Genomic DNA, 20,402 nt, shown 5'->3' on the forward strand with positions numbered 1-20,402 from the left:
AGCATTAACGAGAACATTTTGTGTATGTGTGTGTAAATATGTGTTGTTGTTGTTTTCCTCCAGAGGGTCCCACTGTGAAGCCCTCCATGTCTCTGCTCCATCCATCATCTCTGCAGCTCTCTGAGGGACCGGCCTCACTGCTCTGCCTGCTGTCTGCCTACTCCGCACAGGGGGCGACGGTGAGCTGGACAGTGGACGGCTCAGTAGTGAACGCAGGGGTTCTAACCAGCCCTGATGAACAGAAGAAGAACGGTTACACAAACAAAGTAGCACCCTGACCTTCAGCAAAGCGCTCTGGGAAAAGGGGGAGGAGTTTGTTTGTATCGTCTTCGATGACAGTGTCAATTATTCTGGCTATTTACCAGAATAATAAACCATGGGTCACTAAATCGGTAAAAAATACGATTATTAAGAGAAACATTTGTTTAAATCAAGATTGTTTTATAAGGTATTAAAAAAACAAGTTAAAAAAGAACTTAAAATGGCAAGGCTTAATTATAAGGTCAAAGTGGAGGATATGCTAAAAACCGGGAATTCACGTTCTGCATGGGAGGGGGTAAAATCCATGATGGGGATGAATTCCAAAAAACTTTATATTTCTCTTGATGGGAAGCTTGATTTTGATCTTTCTAATGATCTGAATGTCTTTTTATAATCGTTTTAATAGTCATGATTTTAGTCAGGAATTGGCAGTGTTTAATAATGCTGCTCCGGAACAGAATAGGGTTAATGTCGACAAGGATATGGTTTTAAAACTTTTTCGAGGTGTAAGAGAGAGGAAAAGTCCTGGCCCGGATGGTATTGGGGGCCGAATTCTTAGGAATTGTGTGGAACAACTTGCAGATATTTTTTGTTTTATTTTTAAAATGTCATTGAGTCTTAATAAGGTTCCCTGTCTTTGGAAAGAGTCTATTATCGTACCTGTTCCTAAGAATCTTCTTCTTCTTCTTCTTCTTTCGGCTGCTCCCATTAGGGGTCGCCACAGCGGATCATCCGTCTCCATACCACCCTGTCCTCTATATCTGCCTCTTTTACACCAACTACCTGCATGTCTTCCCTCACCACATCCATGAACCTCCTCCTTGGCCTTCCTCTTTTCCTCCTACCTGGTGGCTCCATCTTCAGCATTTTTCTACCAATATAATTCATGTCCCTTCTCTGCACATGTCCAAACCATCTCAATCTCGCCTCCCTCACCTTGTCACCAAAACATCCTACATGTGCTGTCCCTCTAATAAACTCATTTCTAATCTTGTCCATCCTCGTCACTCCCAACGAAAACCTCAACATCTTCAGCTCTGCTACCTCCAGCTCCACCTCCTGTTTTTTACTCAATGCCACTGTCTCTAATCCATACAACATTGCAGGTCTCACCACAGTCCTATAAACTTTTATTCTTGCAGATACTCTTCTATCACAAATCACTCCTGTCACTCTTCTACACCCACTCCACCCTGCCTGCACTCTTTTCTTTACTTCCCTAACACACTCTCCATTACTTTGCACTGTTGACCCCAGGTACCTGAACTCCTCCACCTTCTCCATCTCTTCTCCCTGCAACCGCATCACTCCACTTCCCTCCCTCTCATTCACACACATGTACTCTGTCTTACTCCTACTGACTTTCATTCCCCTTCTCTCCAGCGCATATCTCCACCTCTCCAGGCTCTTCTCAACCTGCTCTCTACTCTCACCACAAATCACAATATCATCTGCAAACATCATAGTCCAGGGAGACTCCTGTCTGACCTCGTCCGTCAACCTGTCCATCACCACTGCAAACAGGAAAGGGCTCAGGGCCGATCCTTGATGCAGTCCAACCTTCACCCTGAACCAGTCTGTCGTACCTACTGCACACTTTACTGCCGTCACACTGTCCTCATACATGTCCTGCACCACCCTTTACATACTTCTCTGACACACCTGACTTCCTCATACAATACCACAACTCCTCTCTCGGCACCCTGTCGTACGCTTTCTCTAAATCCACAAATACACAATGCAGCTCCTTCTGTCCTTCTCTATACTTCTCCATCAACATCCTCAAAGCAAATAAGGCATCTGTGGTGCTCTTCCTCGGCATGAAACCATACTGTTGCTCACAGATGGTCACCTCTTCTCTCAGCCTGGCTTCCACTACTCTTTCCCATAACTTTATGGTGTGACTGATCAACTTAATTCCCCTGTAGTTACTGCAGGTCTGCACATCTCCCTTATGCTTAAAGATCGGTACCAGCACACTCCTTCTCCATTCCTCAGGCATCCTCTCCCCTTCCAGAATCCTGTTAAACAATCTGGTTAAAAACTCCACTGCCATCTCTCCTAAACATCTCCACGCTTCTACCGGTATGTCATCTGGTCCAACCGACTTTCCATTCTTCATCCTCTTAATCGCTGCTCTCACTTCCTCCTTACTAATCCTATCTACATCCTGCTTCACCAACTCCACATCCTCCAACCTTCTCTCTCTCTGATTTTCCTCATTCATCAGCTGCTCAAAATACTCCCTCCATCTTCTCAACACACTCTCCTCACTAGTCAACACATTTCCCTCTCCATCCTTTATTGCTCTAACTTGCAGTACATCCTTCCCAGCTCGGTCCCTCTGCTTGGCCAATCGGTATAAATCCTTTTCTCCTTCCTTAGTGTCCAACCTCTTATACAGTTCCTCATATGCCTTTTCCTTGGCTTTCGCCACATCCCTTTTAACCTGCTGCCGCATCTCCTTGTACTCCTGCCTACTCTTCTCATCACTCTGTCGATCCCACTTCTGTTTTGCCAATCTCTTTCCCCTAATGCTCTCCTGCACTTCCTCATTCCACCACCACGTCTCCTTGTCTTGCTTTCTATTTCCAGATGTCACACCAAGTACTTTTCTAGCTGCCTCCCTCATCACTCCTGCAGTAGTTGCCCAATCATCCGGCACCTCTTCACCACCACCAAGCCCCTGTCTGACCTCTTCCCTGAACCTCACACTACACTCTTCCTCCTTCAGTTTCCACCATCTTATTCTTGTTTCAAACCTTACTTTCCTCCTCTTCTTCTTCGCCTCCAAAACCATCCTACAGACCACCATCCGATGCTGTCTAGCTACACTGTCCCCCGCCAACACCTTACAGTCTCCAATCTCCTTCAGGTTGCATCTCCTACACAGTAGATAATCCACTTGTGTGCACCTTCCTCCACTCTTATACGTCACCCTATGATCCTCCTTCTTCTTAAAATACGTGTTCACCACTGCCATTTCCATCCTTTTAGCAAAATCTACCACCATCTGCCCTTCCACATTCCTCTCCTTAAGACCATACCTACCCATCACCTCCTCATCACCTCTGTTCCCTTCACCTACATGCCCATTAAAGTCTGCCCCAATCACCAATCGTTCTTTCCTAGGTACACCATCTACCACTTCATCTAATTCACTCCAGAATCTTTCTTTCTCCTCCATCTCACAGCCAACTTGTGGAGCATAGGCACTGATGACATTTATCATCATCCCTTCAACTTCCACCTTCACGATCATCACCCTATCAGAAACTCTCTTCACCTCCACTACACTCTTACTGTACGCTTCCTTCAGAATCACCCCTACACCATTTCTCTTCCCATCCACACCATGATAAAACAGTTTAAACCCACCTCCAATGTTCCTGGCCTTACTCCCTTTCCACTTGGTCTCCTGAACACACAACACATCTACCTTTCTCCTCTCCATCATATCAGCTATCTCTCTCCCTTTACCCGTCATAGTACCAACATTTAAAGTACCAACCCGAACCTCTACTCTCCTACACTGCTCCTTTTCCTGCCGTCTCTGTAGACGCCTTCCTCCTCTCCTTCTCCTCCTTTGGCCAACAGTAGCCCAATTTCCACCGGTACCCTGTCGGCTAACGATACCTGTGGCGGTCGTTGTTAACCCGGGCCTCGACCGATCCGGTATGAAATTCTCATTTGTGATCCGCATATTTGATTTGGCACATGTTTTACGCTGGATGCCCTTCCTAACGCAACCCTCCCCATTTACCCGGGCTTGGGACCGGCACTAAGAGTACACTGGCTTGTGCCCCCCTAATGGCTGGGTTCATACCTGTTCCTAAGAATAATGCACCAAAATCTTTAAATGAGTACAGGCCAGTAGCACTTACTTCTCTGATAATGAAAACATTTGAGAGGATTGTGAAGGACGCGCTTTTGAACATGGTACAGGCAAATCTAGATCCGGTTCAGTTTGCCTATAGGTCAGGCAGGGGTGTTGATTATGCGATATGTGCTCTATTAAATATGATTTTGGCACACCTTGAGGGCGCAAAAACTTTTGTACGTTTGGTTTTTATTGATTTTTCATCAGCCTTGAATTGTATCCAACCGCATATCCTAGCAGAAAGGTTAAAGAGTGTTCATAATATTGATTTTGGATTGATAAGTTGGCTGATGGATTTCTTAACCAATAGGTCTCAGCGTGTGAAGGTGAACAGTGTTTTGTCTGATGTACTTTTTTCCTCTACTGGGTCACCGCAAGGGTGTGTTCTTTCACCTCTTTTATTTGTGCTTTATACTAATGAGTGTCGTACGCAACTTGAGAGGCGTCTCTGTTTGCTGATGATTCAGTGATCGTTTCCCTCCTTAATAATGATGATTCTGTGCACGGTTCTGTATTGGTAGATTTTATTGATTGGTAATGTATTGATTGTAATGTCCTTTTTGGACATTAATGTTTTAAAAACTATAGCGATGATTGTAGATTTTAGGAAGAATCGTACAGCCATCTCTCCTGTGGCTATTAATGATCATGCTGTTGAGATTGTACATCATTTTAAATATCTTGGTACTATAATAGATGAAAATTTTACTTTTGGGGCTCATGTGGATGCTGTTTGTAAAAAAGCCCACCAGCGTATGTATTTTTTATGGAAACTCTGTGGTTTTAACGTATATAGCACTTTTATGAAAATGTTTTATTCTTGTTTTATTGAGTCAGTTATTACTTTTACATTTGTGTGTTGTTATTAATCTGAAAAATAGAAATAGACTTCAGGGTATTGTTAGTGTGTGGTAAGATTGTCGGCACCAACCTGATTGATTTAAACAGTTAGCATAAGGCAAGGACTCTGAGGAAGGCCGATTTAATGTTAAGAGATTCCAGCCATCCTTTGCAGAATCTTTTTATGTTGTTACCTTTTTCACGTAGATATTCTTTACCGCTTTGCAGGACAAATAGATTTAAAAATTCTTTTGTACCAGTTGTTATTGGGTTTTAAAATACTTAAAATGTTTTTTTTTTTTTTTTTTTTTTCTTCTGTACTGTTTGTTTGTTGTTGTGTATTTGAGATTGTACGGATTCTGCTGGCTGTGAAACAAATTGACCCTCGGGGATAATAAAGTTGACCTAACCTAACCTAATCATCCGGTCACGTTCAGAAAGAGCCAGTGTGAAGACTAACAGCTCCAAGATAGAATTAAGCACTGAGCTGCTCACACCTCCATCTACAATAGAGTTTCAATTCTACACAATGCTTATATTCCTGTCTTTACTCTCTTCACTGTCCTGTTGCTCTTCCTGAATTAATAAAACTTAATTTTGGACATTGGGTGTGTTTTATTAGAGTTAGTAGTCATTATCAGTGTGATGAGAGAGTGTGTTTAGCTGTACATTCAGTGCTCTGTGTTGTGCTTCAGTCTGTTTGGTTGAAGAAAGTTGAACATCTTGTGAAAGTGGTGCTCTATTTTGGGAGAAAGAGGATAATTCAGCTGTCATCATAAAAAGAAATCCCTCTCATTTCTTTGGTTGTGATTCCAAGTAAAAGGAGACAGTTACACAGATTACTTAATTATCACCTAAATATGTGTATCACTGCAATGTCCAGCTGTTCTAATAATCTGTTTACCTGATTATTCAGGATAAAGACACCTGATGGCCACAATGTAGTTATTGCACATTTTACCCAATTAATACTGTAAATCAAATATGAGTGATTTGTGATAGAAGGGTATATGTAAGAGTGAAAGGGAAAGTGTATAGGACTGTGGTGAGACCTGCGATGTTCTATGGTTTAGAGACAGTGGCATTGAGTAAAAGACAGGAGGTGGAGCTGGAGGTAGCAGAGCTGAAGATGTTTAGTTTTTCGTTGGAAGTTATGAGGATGAACAGGATTAGAAATGAGTTTATTAGAGGGACAGCGCATGTAGGATGTTTTGGTTTGGACATGTGCAGAGGAGGGACATTGGGTATGTCGGTAGGAGAATGCTAAGGATGGAGCCACCAGGAAGAAGAAAAATATGTATGTGGTGGTTCATGTATGTGGTGAGGGAAGACGGATGATCCGCTGTGGCGACCCCTAATGGGAGAAGCCGAAAGAATAGGAAGAAATATGTTTATACACACATTCAGGGTTTCTGAGTTTCCACACTATAGTGCAATCTATTTAACAATCATTTTAAATAAACAGACATTTTAATATAATCAAATCCTTTAATGACATTATAATACTAATTATTCAGTAGCAGTTCATCCTCCAGGGTGAAATTTTCACTTTCATGAGAAAACTTGTTAGTGCACATAATTCTATATGCTCAAAACATTATAAAAGGTGATAAATCCCTGTGTGAACTAATCCTAACTACCCTTAATGATCTGTTTCTGACCAGGAAAGAAAACTGCTAAATTTTATTTGTGTTCTGGTCCAAATGTTCTGGAGACCAACAGATTAAACACACAGACACAAATCAAAGTAAAAGCCCTGATAGTCGTGTCTGTTAAATAGGAATTTGTGTGTTTGTGTGTATCACATCCTTCAACTCAGCACCTGCAGTCGCTCCCAGCTGCAGCAGTGCAGTTTCTCTACTATCTGACTGAGGGAGGTTTTTGTACGACTCTATATCACTGTGTGAACCAGTAACCAGAGATTTCATGGAAACTGTTACAGTAATAATCTCCTGCATCTTCAGTCTGGACTCCACTGATGGTCAGAGTGAAATCAGATCCAGATCCACTGCCACTGAAACGAGCTGGAAAACCCGACTGTAGCTGATTTACATATTTAATCAGGAGTTTAGGAGCTTCTCCAGGTTTTTGCTGATACCAGGTTAAACGTTCACCATTGGAATCCTTTATCACTGCCTGACTGATTTTACAGTTGATGGTGACTGTTTCTCCTGGAAGAACAGATTTCACTGCAGGAGTCTGAGTTACTGTTGCTTGACCTCTGCATTCTGTAAAAATACACAATAATGCAGCATGAAACTGAAATATTAGAACAGAAACAATGTGTTTATTTGTATGAACACATCATTGTAGAGATAAAATATGAAGCAGTGTCTGACCTTGAGTCCAGAGGATCAGTGTCCAGATGAAGACGTGGATCAAAGTCATGGTAGCTGTCGGTGAAGTTTCTGTAGCAGCAGCTTTCGGTCATGAAGTGTGAAAGTCACAGCGCTATAAACACTCCCAGAGCACTGAAGCATGTGCTGCCAATGCAAAGTGTCCTCTAAGTATGGAAACGTTTTTACCACATTCCCCCAATCTTACTGTCATTCTCACACTCAGTCACAATGGGAGATTTCCAAGAATTTACAAGTGCATGTTGAGAACTTACAGAAGTTCAGGCTCTCACTTTAATTCAATAATTAATCAAGATTCAGACTGACTATAAAGGAGATTTTCAAGGAGACCAGCATTATACCGTTTTTAACAAAATAATTTATATTGTGTTACTGACTGTAGAGACAAATCTGTAGAATCCATGATTTGATGTTATTTTGCCTCCAGTCTTGTATAGTGTATACTACACTGTGCTCAAGATATATTACACAATATAAATACTGTAGATACAGATTTACTACAAAATAAAAATGTGGCATTCTCATAAATAAATAGATATTTTCTAAAAAAAAGAGAAATGTGATGTGAAGAGGAGAGAGCTGATTCGAGAAATTCTCTGCTTTTGCGTATTTTTTTAAAATTCTTTAGGATTCACGTCTTTTTCAGATTCATGGTAAATGTAAAATTTTATTTCATTTCATTATTTCTTTGTGTTATTCAAATTCATCACAGTGGGAATGTTGTAACAGTGAAACAGGAACAATGGTGGTCTAGTGTTGATTTCACATTAATGCTAAGTCATAAATCATTATTAAGTTCATCTACAAAATTGCACAAAGATGACTTTACTGTGGTGTGATGGTTATTTTTATGCACAATGTGTTGATATGAAGTTGTTCAGAAGATGGAGGTTGTTTTGTTAAGCTGCATTTTGGTTGGATGATGTTCTTAGAATTGTGTTCTGTTATGGATGTGCATATAAACTACTGCATCTGCTTTACAGTCGTTACACTGAATTACCAAATATCACCATGTTCAGTGTGATAGAGTTCACATTATCATGACTATAATTATGTGTGTGTGTGTGTGTTTTTGTGTCTGTTTGATCTCCAGCTGGACCGATGGTGAAGCCCTCCGTGTCTCTGCTCCCTCCCTCCTCTCTGCAGCTCTCTGAGGGTTCGACCTCTCTGCTCTGCCTGCTCTCTGACTATTCTCCACAGGGGGCGCTGCCGAGCTGGACCGTGGACGGTGTCGAGGTGAACGAAGGTGTTCTGACCAGCACAGAAGATCAGAAGAATGGTGTCTACAGTCGCAGCAGCACCCTGACCCTCAGCAAAGAACGCTGGGAAGAGGCCGAGGTGTTCGGCTGTACCGTCTCCCACCACGACACCACTCAGATCACCTCGTTCCGAAAGAGTCGCTGTGAAGACCACTAGAATTCAAGTGTACACTTTAACACATGCTTAGCAGTCTGAGGTGGTGTCAGTGGTGTAGCTGTGCTAAAATAAAGCTTCAATCTGGAAAACATCTCATTTTTCAGTAGTGAAGTGTCTTTGTTAGTGATTTGGAACTGCACCTTTACAGCAGGTCGAGTGCAGAGCTGTGTGTTGTGCTTGAGTGAGTTTGGATGAAGAACCAGGAACATCTGCTGAAAATGATTAACTGTTCTGGGAATCAGAGTGTTGCATGCAAATGTGTGTGTGTGTGTGTGTGTGTGTGTGTGTGTGTGTGTGTGTGTGTGTGTGTGTGTGTGTACAGTGTGTGTGTGTGTGTACTGTGGGTGTGTGTGTGTGTGTTGGCTTGAGGTGGATCACTTTCACATCATACTGCATCAAAATTGCATAATAACAATTACTATTAAAAAATAAGAATTCTAACTCACTCCAGAATTTTTTTTCTCCTCCATATCATTATCCATTTGTGAAACATAGGCACTGATGACATTTATAATCACCCCTTTAACTTCCAACTTCATGTTCATCACACTATCAGAAACTCTCTTCACCTCCACTATGCTCTTACTGTACTCTTTTTTCAGTATCACCCCATACACATTTTTTCTTCCATCCACACCATGATAGAACAGTTTAAACCCCGCTCCAATGGTCCTGGCCTTACTCCCATTCCAATTGGCCTCCTGAACACACAACCTATTTAACTTTCTCCTCTTCATCGTATCAGCTATCTCTCTCCCTTTACCAGTCATAGTACCAACATTTAATTTGCCCACCTGTCAGGAGATGTTGGAACTCAACCTCAGAGACACTCGAGACGTGCAAAGACATGATTCTTTAATGAAAATGATGAGTCCAAAAAGCTCGAGAAAAGTGAACCAAAAAGTTTAGCACAGGCAGAGTCAGTTTAACAAAACAAAATAACACAAGACAAATTCAAATAAGTAATCATAAAATAGGTCGAAGAATGCGGGAAGACGGTACGAGGAGACTCGAGAATACCGGCGGCTTGGGAAAACTCAGAGAATGGAAAAGCCAGGAGACTCAAGAAGACAGGAGAAGCCAGGAGACTAGGGAAAACAGAAGACGCAAGGATACTCTGGAAGACAGGAGACTCGAGAATACGGGACAAGCCAAGAGACTAGTGAAAACAGAAGAAGCCAGGAGACTCTGGAAGACAGGAGACTCGAGAATACGGGAAAAGCCAGGAGACTCTGAAAGACAAAAGACTTGGGAAGACAGGCGATACAAGGGAAAACAGGAGACTAGGGAGGACAGAAGAAGCTAGAAGACTAGGGAAGACATTAGACTCAAAGAAATCAAACCAAATAGAAAGACACTCACCAACAAACCCATACAGATCAGATTCAAATACAAATATCAAGACCAATATAAAGAAGAATATACCACAACAGAAATAATAACAAATATAATGACCAACAAAGACCAAGCCAAAATGGGTAACTAAAATAGACAACACTAACTAGGAGCAAGTGGGAGACATTATACACTTAGTGGCTAGGGAGTAAGGGATAAGGGCCCAGTGGTGGCATCTGGTGGCCAAAGCAAAAAAACGAACCCAAGAAAATGTCCAGGACTGGAAACCCACCCTTACCTGCCGTTTCTGTAGATATCTTACCCCTCTCTTTCTCCTCCTTTGGCCAACAGTAGCCCAATTTCCACTGGTACCCTGTTGGCTAACAATACCTGCGGCGGCCGTTGGTAACCCAGGCCCCAACCGATCCGATATGAATTTCTGATTCGTGAACCACATATTTGATTTGGCACATGTTTTACGATGGATGCCCTACCTAACGCAACCCCCTCATTTATCAGGGTCTGGGACCATCACCAAGGTTGCACTGGCTTGTGCAACCCTAATGGCTGGGTTCCTGGTTTGAAAATGTAAGGAAATGATGTAATGGAAAAATTTAACAAAATTTTATGAGTGGAAGTAAAAGGTTGTCAGAAAAATAAATTGTGAAGTAAAGTACTGATATCAGAAAAATCTACTATAGTATAAGTATAGCAATTAAGTATTTGTACTTCATTGCTTCCTATCCTTGTGTTTTGCAAAACATATTAAGGTGTTATCTGGTTGAAAGCAAATTTTGCTCTAAATCCTGTATATATATCCTTCAGCATTAAAGGTGCTAACCTTAATCCTAACCCTAGCCCTTCCCAGATGTGCAAGCTGCAAATTTCATAGTCACTAATGCACCCCAACACCACCAGGCTTTTGAACTGAGCTCTGATAGCAAGCTGGATGATCCCTCTCCTCTTTAGTTGAATTCAATTCAATTCATTTTTATTTGTATAGCGCTTTTAACAATGAACATTGTCTCAAAGCAGCTTTACACAGATAATGTGGTGATTAAACGTAAATATGTTCTTTGTAAGTATGTTTGTTGGAAATATAGGTATAAGTCATGGATAAATGCTCCAAGTACATTATAATATCCTGTGTACAACATATACCCCTGGGGATCACAACCCCATGGAGATGTTCCCTCCTCATACACACCAATGATGGTCTCGGGAATTAGCTAATGAGTTACATAAATGTGTTAAATGATGCAAATTCTGAGTTGCTATGATCCTTTTGTCATTTCTGTTGACGTTATTTTAGATGCAACATTACACAGTACATTTTCTGTAGCTTCATATTTTGACTCCACCCATGATACAGCACAAAACTGATCTAAACAAAGCATTAAATCATAAACAGGAGAGAAAAAATAACAACACAAACACAAAAAAAAGTATAACATAAAACAGCTCCCTCTTGGTGCTTTTTTCCCTTTTGTGCATTTAGACAAACAACCAGTGCTTTGTTTCAGTATTCTTTAGCTTCTCCAGACCCCAGAGACATTCATCACCTCTGAGAGCTTTGCTGATGGCCCCTACCTGAGCACTGGGAGAGCAGAACTAAGCACTTTATTTGGACACATATTTGTGCCATAAACTAAATTAATTTTCTTACTCTAAAAACACTGAATATAGTAACTCCACAGCTCTGGTGAAAAAAAAGGACAAACTGTCTTCACAGAGTAAAATGGCACTAACAAACTAGAGAACAGGAAGGAGGAGTATTCTGTTGTCCTGCTGATGAGACAGTGGAGTAAAAATAGGGTAAACAGTAAAAATAGAAAAGTAATTAAATAAAATTCTGCCTAATTGTTTACAAATTTCTTTTTTCCTTGTTAAATGACTATATGCTGTAAAAACGTTTCTAGATATTTCCAGGCAGCAGCATCAGTGAAGATCTTATAATTTGCAAACTGTTTAAACATATTTGTTCTTACTGAGGCTGGAGAGTAAAGCAAACAAAAAGTGTTAATCAGTTTCTATTTATTATTACATTTAGAATTGTGTAGTGGTTGTGCTATTAATGGGAGATTAAGAGGACAAATCCTGATGATGGGATTAAAAGGGTTCCAAAAATGTTTTTGACTGGGAAGCTTTTTTGACTGGTGCTCCATGAAAAGTCTTTTAAAAAAATGCTGTTGGTTGTTTCTCTTCTAAAGCACTAGCTGAGCTGGCTTGGAAACATTAGATGGATAAATATGTTTAAAGTTTCAGGCATATTTAATATTTTTTGATGAATTAGTTTTGATTGTTTTTGGTAAACTATGTAGATACCTATTGTTACCAAGTTGAACATACCCTAATCCATTTACTTTCATATTAATGACATCAAAACATTCTCAAAACTTTCTGATCAGTAAAGATAAATGACTCATCAGTTCCAAATTATCTACAGTGGAAAGTACAATTATCTGTTAATTATATAGTGTTAACGGTTAGTCAGAAAATGATTTGATTTTAAATATTCACACACACACATACACACACACACACACACACACACACACACACACACACACACACACACACACACACACACACACACAGCAATGTTTCTGCGATGCGTTAAGATTCGCATCCATTAGTCGTGCCTGTCATGGTGGATACGGGATGTACGTTTGAACAAAGTGGAATATGTGGTTTCAAACAAAGCAACCATCAAAAGTTTACCAAGAAAGCTTTTCTGACAGCTTCACTTAAGAGACAGGATCTGCTTTCAGCCTAATCTCAAGCAATAATCTAATGGAATCAAAGAATGGACAAGTAATGGGTTAGTGGCTTGGTGTTTAGCATTGATTGAGGTCTCTTCTAATGGAAATGGAGGCAAAATACACTACTGGTTTAGCAGAGATTTGAGTATTAGAGATTTGAGAAGACACGTCATACACCAGTTAAGAAACATACACATTTCAAGGCAATTAAATGTATATCTCAAACAGTAAAATAATATATTTAAGTACTTAGCAATTTCTGAAGGTTTAGTATTACTATGAGTGTGAGAGAAAGCAAAGGAATAAAAGAAAAGGGAGTGCTCTGGACTGCATCAAATATCAGTCTGCACCAGTAAATATAAAAAATGAACAACAGCTTAATTCACAAACATAAAGAGAAAGAGAGTTGCACCAGTGACTGAGTAATAACCAACAAGCAAAACCAAAGGCCAGAGTGTGACCTGGAGTGTGTACAGTGTTGTGTGAAGGAGTGTAGTGTGGTGTGATGGAGTGTGTGTACAGTGTGGTGTGTTTGAGTGTGTACATTGTGGTGTGATGTAGTGTGTAGTGTGGTGTGTTGGAGTGTGTACAGTGTGGTGTGATGGAGTGTGTGCAGTGTGGTAGGATGGACTGTGTGTAGTGTTGTGTGATGGAGTGTGTAGTGTGGTGTGAAGGAGTGTGTGTAGTGTGGTGTAATGGAGTGTGGTGTGATAAAGTGTGTAAAGTGTGTGTAGTGTGGTGTGATGTAATGTGTCATGTGGTGTGATGAAGAGTGTAGTGTGGTGTAATGGAGTGTGTGCAGTGTGGTGTGATGGAGTGTGTGTGTGGTGTGATGGAGTATGTGTGGTGTGATGGAGTGTGTAGTGTGGTGTAATGGAGTGTGTGTTGTGTGATGGAGTGTGTGTGGTGTGATGGAGTGTGTACAGTGTGGTGTGATGGAGTGTGTAGTGTGGTGTGATGGAGTGGGTATGTGTGGTGTGGTGTGATGTAGAGTGTAGTGTGGTGTAATGGAGTGTGTGCAGTGTGGTTTGATGGAGTGTGTGTGTGTGTGTGTGTGTGTGTGTGTGTGTGTGTGTGTGTGTGTGTGTGTGTGTGGTGTAATGGAGTATGTGTGGTGTGATGGAGTGTGTAGTGTGGTGTAATGGAGTGTGTGGAGTGTGTGTTGTGTGATGGAGTGTGTGTGGTGTGATGGAGTGTGTACAGTGTGGTGTGATGGAGTGTGTACTGTGGTGTGATGAAGTGTGTAGTGTGGTGTGACGGATTGTGTATTGTGGTGTAATAGAGTGTGTACAGTGTAGTGTGTTCAGTGTGTGTAGTGTGGTGTGATGGAGTGTGTGTAGTGTGGTGTGATGTAGTGTGTACAGTGTGGTGTGAAGGAGTGTGTACAGTGTAGTGAGATGGAGTGTGTGAAGTGTGGTGTGATGGAGTGTGTGTGTGGTGTGATGGAGTGTGTGTGTGTGTGTGTGTGTGTGTGTGTGTGTGTGTGTGTGTGTAGTGTGGTTTAATTGAGTGTGTGGAGTGTTGTGTGATAAAGTGTGTGTAAAGTGTGTGCAGTGTGGTGTGATGGAGTGTGTGTAGTGTGGTGTAATGGAGTGTGTGCAGTGTGGTTTGATGGAGTGTGTGTGTGTGGTGTGATGGAGTATGTGTGGTGTGATGGAGTGTGTAGTGTGGTGTAATGGAGTGTGTGGAGTGTGTGTTGTGTGATGAAGTGTGTACAGTGTGGTGTGATGGAGTGTGTACAGTGTGGTGTGATGGAGTGTGTAGTGTGGTGTGACGGAATGTGTATTGTGGTGTAATGGAGTGTGTACAGTGTAGTGTGTTCAGTGTGTGTAGTGTGGTGTGATGGAGTGTGTGTAGTGTGGTGTGATGTAGTGTGTACAGTGTGGTGTGAAGGAGTGTGTACAGTGTAGTGAGATGGAGTGTGTGAAGTGCGGTGTGATGGAGTGTGTGTGTGGTGTGATGGAGTGTGTGTGTGTGTGTGTGTGTGTGTGTGTGTGTGTGTGTGTGTGTGTGTGTGTGTGTGTGTGTGTGTGTGTGTGTAGTGTGGTTTAATTGAGTGTGTGGAGTGTTGTGTGATAAAGTGTGTGTAAAGTGTGTGCAGTGTGGTGTGATGGAGTGTGTGTAGTGTGGTGTAATGGAGTGTGTGGAGTGTGGTGTGATAAAGTGTGTAAAGTGTGTGTAGTGTGGTGTGATAGAGTGTGTAGTGTTGTGTGATGTAATGTGTCGTGTGGTGTGATGAAGAGTGTAGTGTGGTGTAATGGAGTGTGTGCAGTGTGGTGTGATGGAGTGTGTGTGTGTGGTGTGATGGAGTATGTGTGGTGTGATGGAGTGTGTAGTGTGGTGTAATGGAGTGTGTGTTGTGTGATGGAGTGTGTGTGGTGTGTTGGAGTGTGTAGTGTGGTGTGAAGGAGTGTGTATAGTGTGGTGTGAAGGAGCGTGTGGAGTGTGGTGTGATGGAGTGTGGGTACAGTGTGGTGTGTGGGAGTGTGTGTTGTGTAGTGTGATGGAGTGTGTGTACAGTGTGGTGTGTTGGAGTGTGTAGTGTGGTGTGAAGGAGTGTGTGTATTGTTGTTTAATGGAGTGTGTGGAGTGTGGTGTGATGAAGTGTGTGTACAGTGTGTGTAGTGTGGTGTGATGGAGTGTGTAGTGTCGTGTGATGGGGTGTGTGTTTATGGTCTGGTGTGTGGGAGTGTGTGTAGTGTGGTGTGATGTGTGTACAGTGTGGTGTGATGGAGTGTGTACAATGTTGTGTGATGGAGTGTGTGTGTGTGTGGTGTGATGGAGTGTGCAGTGTGGTGTGATGGAGTGTGTGTGTGTGTGTGTGTGTGTGTGTGTGTGTGTGTGTGTGTGTGTGTGTGTGTGTGTATACAGTGTGGTGTGTTGGAGTGTGTAGTGTGGTGTGAAGGAATGTGTGTAGTGTGGTTTAATTGAGTGTGTGGAGTGTTGTGTGATAAAGTGTGTGTAGAGTGTGTGCACTGTGGTGTGATGGAGTGTGGGTACAGTGTGATGTGTGGGAGTGTGTGCAGTGTGGTGTGTTGAAGTGTGTAGTGTGGTGTGAAGGAGTGTGTATAGTGTGGTGTGAAGGAGCGTGTGGAGTGTGGTGTGATGGAGAGTGGGTACAGTGTGGTGTGTGGGAGTGTGTGTTGTGTAATGTGATGGAGTGTGTGTACAGTGTGGTGTGTTGGAGTGTGTAGTGTGGTGTGAAGGAGTGTGTGTATTGTTGTTTATTGGAGTGTGTGGAGTGTGGTGTGATGAAGTGTGTGTACAGTGTGTGTAGTGTGGTGTGATGTGTGTACATTGTGGTGTGATGGAGTGTGTAATGTGGTGTGATGGAGTGTGTGTTTATAGTCTGGTGTGTGGGAGTGTGTGTAGCGTGGTGTGATGTGTGTACAGTGTGGTGTGATGGAGTGTGTATAATGTTGTGTGATGGAGTGTGTGTGTGGTGTGATGGAGTGTGCAGTGTGGTGTGAAGGAATGTGTGCAGTATGGTTTAATTGAGTGTGTGAAGTGTTGTGTGATAAAGTGTGTGTAGAGTGTGTGCAGTGTGGTGTGATGGAGTGTGTAGTGTGGTGTGATGGAGTGTGTGTTTATAGTCTGCGTGTTTATAGTGTGTGTGTGTGTGTGTGTGTGTGTGTGTGTGTGTGTGTGTGTGTGTGTGTGTGTGTGTGTGTGTGTGTGTGTGTGTGTATACAGTGTGGTGTGTTGGAGTGTGTACTGTGGTGTGAAGGAATGTGTGTGGTATGGTTTAATTGAGTGTGTGGAGTGTTGTGTGATAAAGTGTGTGTAGAGTGTGTGCAGTGTGGTGTGATGGAGTGTGTAGTGTGGTGTGATGGAGTGTGTGTTAATAGTCTGGTGTGTGGGAGTGTGTGTAGTTTGGTGTAATGGAGTGTGTGCAGAGTGGTGTGATGGAGTGTGTGTATAGTGTGGTGTGATGTAGTGTGTACAGTGTGGTTAGATGGAGTGTGTGTGTGTGTGTGTGTGTGTGTGCAGTGTGGTGTGATGGAGTGTGTACAGAGTGGTGTGATGGTAATTGAGAGATTTCTAATGTGAGGTGTGAGTTAGTGTGATGTGGTTCTTCTGCTCTACTTCTGCTTCTTCTATCACATCCTCCATCTCAGCACCTGCAGTCGCTCCCAGCTGCAGCAGTGCAGTTTCTCTACTATCTGACTGAGGGAGGTTTTTGTACGACTCTATATCACTGTGTGAACCAGTAGCCAGTGATTGAATGGTGACTCTGACAGTAATAATCTCCTGCATCTTCAGTCTGGACTCCACTGATGGTCAGAGTGAAATCAGTTCCAGATCCACTGCCACTAAAACGAGCTGGAACACCTGACAATAGCTCCTTTACGTATTTAATGAGCAGTTTAGGAGCTTCTCCATGTTTCTGCTGATACCAGAATAAGCGATTACCATATGTGCTGTGAGAAGAGACTGCCTGACTGGTTTTACAATTGATGGTGACTGTTTCTCCAGGAAGAACAGATTTCACTGCAGGAGTCTGAGTTACTGTTGCTTGGGATCTGCATTCTGTAAAAATACACAATAATGCAGCATGAAAGTGAAATATTAGAACAGAAACAATACGTGTATTTGTATGAACACATCATTGTAGAGATAAAATATGAAGCAGTGTCTGACCTTGAGTCCAGAGGATCAGTGTCCAGATGAAGACGGGGATCAAAGTCATGGTAGCTGTGGGTGAAGTTTCTGTAGCAGCAGCTCTCAGTCATGAAGTGTGAAAGTCACAGCGCTATAAACACTCCCAGAGCACTGAAGCATGTGCTGCCAATGCAAAGTGTCCTCTAAGTATGGAAACGTTTTTACCACATTTACCCTGTCATTCTCACATTCAGTCACAATGGGAGATTTCTTGGAAAATATGAAGAGTTTACAAGTCCATGTTGAGAAACTACAGCAGATCAAGCTTTTACTGTAGGTCAATAATTAATCAGGATTCAGACTGACTACAGAGGAAATTTTTAAGGAGACCAGCATTATAACATTATTCTTCACAATGTTTATGAATTATCTCCTCAATAATCCAACATTTGATTTTATTTTACCTCCAGTATACTACACTGTGCTCCAGATTGAGGTGTGTGTGTGTGTGTGTGTGTGTGTGTGTGTGTGTGTGTGTGTGTGTGTGTGTGTGTGTGTGTGTGTGTGTGTGTGTGTGTGTGTGTGTGTTTAGGTTTACTGTAGTGTAACAGAGGTTTTTGTACGACGGTTTCATTAGAATGTATCACTGTGGTACACTTTTGGTGGGGGAACTAAACTCATTATGAAAAGTAAGTGCTCACTTTTACTGAAATGTTTTATTAGTTTTATTACACAATATAAATACTGTAGATATAGATTTACTACAAAATAAAAATGTGACTCTCAAATAAATAGATATTTTTTATAAAATAGAGAAATGTGATGTGAAGAGGAGAGACCTGATTCTAGAAATTATCTGCTTTTGTGTCATTTTGTAAAATTCCGTAGGAGTCACGTCTTTTTCAGATTCATGGTAAATGTTAACTTTTATTTAATTTCGTTATTTCTTTGTGTTATTCAAATTCATCACAGTGGGAATGTTGTAACAGTGAAACAGGAACAATGGTGGTCTAGTGTTGATTTCACATTAATGCTAAGTCATAAATCATTAATAAGTTCATCTACAAAATTGCACAAAGATGACTTTACTGTGGTGTGATGGTTATTTTTATGCACAATGTGTTGATATGAAGTTGTTCAGAAGATTTAGGTTGTTTTGTTGAGTTGCAGTTTGGTTGGATGATGTTATTAGAATTGTGTCCTGTTGTGGATGTGCATATAAACTACTGCATCTGCTTTACAGGCGTTACACTGAATTGCCAAATATCACCATGTTCAGTGTGATAGAGTTCACATTATCATGACTATAATTATGTGTGTGCTTTTGTGTGTGTTTTGTCTCCAGCTGGACCGATGGTGAAGCCCTCCGTGTCTCTGCTCCCTCCCTCCTCTCTGCAGCTCTCTGAGGGTTTGGCCTCTCTGCTCTGCCTGCTCTCTGACTATTCTCCACAGGGGGCGCTGCCGAGCTGGACCGTGGACGGTGTCGAGGTGAACGAAGGTGTTCTGACCAGCACAGAAGATCAGAAGAACGGTGTCTACAGTCGCAGCAGCACTCTGACCCTCAGCAAAGAACGCTGGGAAGAGGCCGAGGTGTTCGGCTGCACCATCTCCCACCATGACACCACTCAGATCACCTCGTTCCGAAAGAGTCGCTGTGAAGACCACTAGAATTCAAGTGTACACTTTAACACATGCTTAGCAGTCTGAGGTGGTGTCAGTGGTGTAGCTGTGCTGAAATAAAGCTTCAATCTGGAAATCATGTCTCCTTTTTCAGTAGTGAAGTGTCTTTGGTAGTGATTTGGAACTGCACCTTTACAGCAGGTCGAGTGCAGAGCTGTGTGTTGTGCTTGAGTGAGTTTGGATGAACCACAAACATCTGCTAAAAGCGTTAAACTGTTCTGGGAATCAGAGTGTTGCATGCAAATGTCTGTGTGTGTGTGTGTGTGTGTGTGTGTGTGTGTGTGTGTGTGTGTGTGTGTGTGTGTGTGTGTGTGTGTGTGTTGGCTTGAGGTGGATCACTTTCACATCTTATTGCTCTTTCTGCATTAAATTTGCATAATGACATAATTACTATTAAAAATACATATAATATACATAGAATAAATTAATAAGATGAAACAAGAATTTACACATCTATAGTAGATACCAGAAAACAAACTAAACAAAACAATACAAATTTAAATGAAAGAATATGTTTCTAGGAGTTTATCATTTAAACTAAGAACTTTTTGAATAATCTTGTTAAAAACTCCACTGCCATCTCTCCTAAACCTCTCCAAGCTTCTACGCATGTTATCAGGTACAACCGAATTTCCACTCTTCATCCTTTTAAATGCTGCTCTCACTTCCTCCTTACTAATCCTATCCACTTCCTGCTTCACCATCTCCAGATCATCCACCCTTCATGCGCTCTAATTTTTCTTATTCATTGGCTGCTCAAAATATTCCCTCTATCTTCTCAAAACACTCTCTTCACTAGTCAACACATTTCCATCTCCATCCTTTATTACTCTAACTTGCAGTACATCCTTCCCAGCTCGGTCCCTCTGCCTGGCCAATCGGTACAAATCCGTTTTTCCTTCCTTAGTATCCAACCTCTCATACAGCTCCTAATATACCTTTTCCTTGGCTTTTGCTACATCCCTCTTCACCTGCTGCTTCGTCTGATTGTACTCCTGCCTACTTTTCTTATCCCACTGTCGATCCAATTCTGTTTCACCAACATCTTTCTCCTTATGCTTTCCTGCACTTCCTTCCTCACTTCCACCACCACATCTCTTTGTTTTTCTTTTTGTTTCCAGATTTCACATAAATTATTTTACCTTTCTAGCTGTCTCCCTTATCACTTCTGCAGCAGTTGCCCAATCATCCAGCACCTCTTTAACACCACTGAGCCTCTGTCTGACTTCTTCCCTGAATCTCACACTACTGTCTTCCTCCTTCAGTTTC

At 41.8% G+C, this 20,402-nt stretch overlaps 1 long non-coding RNA gene and 1 gene segment (V, D, J or C); both read left to right on the plus strand.

Annotated features, from left to right (window-relative positions):
* Positions 1–20,402, plus strand: part of LOC310729190 — a 159,883-nt gene that overhangs the window by 127,488 nt on the left and 11,993 nt on the right. Inside the window, exon 2 of the long non-coding RNA XR_014534486.1 lies at positions 14,667–14,726. This is a non-coding gene — a long non-coding RNA (uncharacterized lncRNA). The remainder of the gene's footprint in view (positions 1–14,666; positions 14,727–20,402) is intronic.
* Positions 17,950–19,209, plus strand: LOC310729159 (Ig kappa chain C region, B allele-like). The segment is given in 2 exons: positions 17,950–18,142; positions 18,799–19,209.

Source organism: Silurus aristotelis (assembly GCF_946808225.1).
Source record: "Silurus aristotelis genome assembly, chromosome: 7".
NCBI classification, from domain to species: domain Eukaryota; kingdom Metazoa; phylum Chordata; class Actinopteri; order Siluriformes; family Siluridae; genus Silurus; species Silurus aristotelis.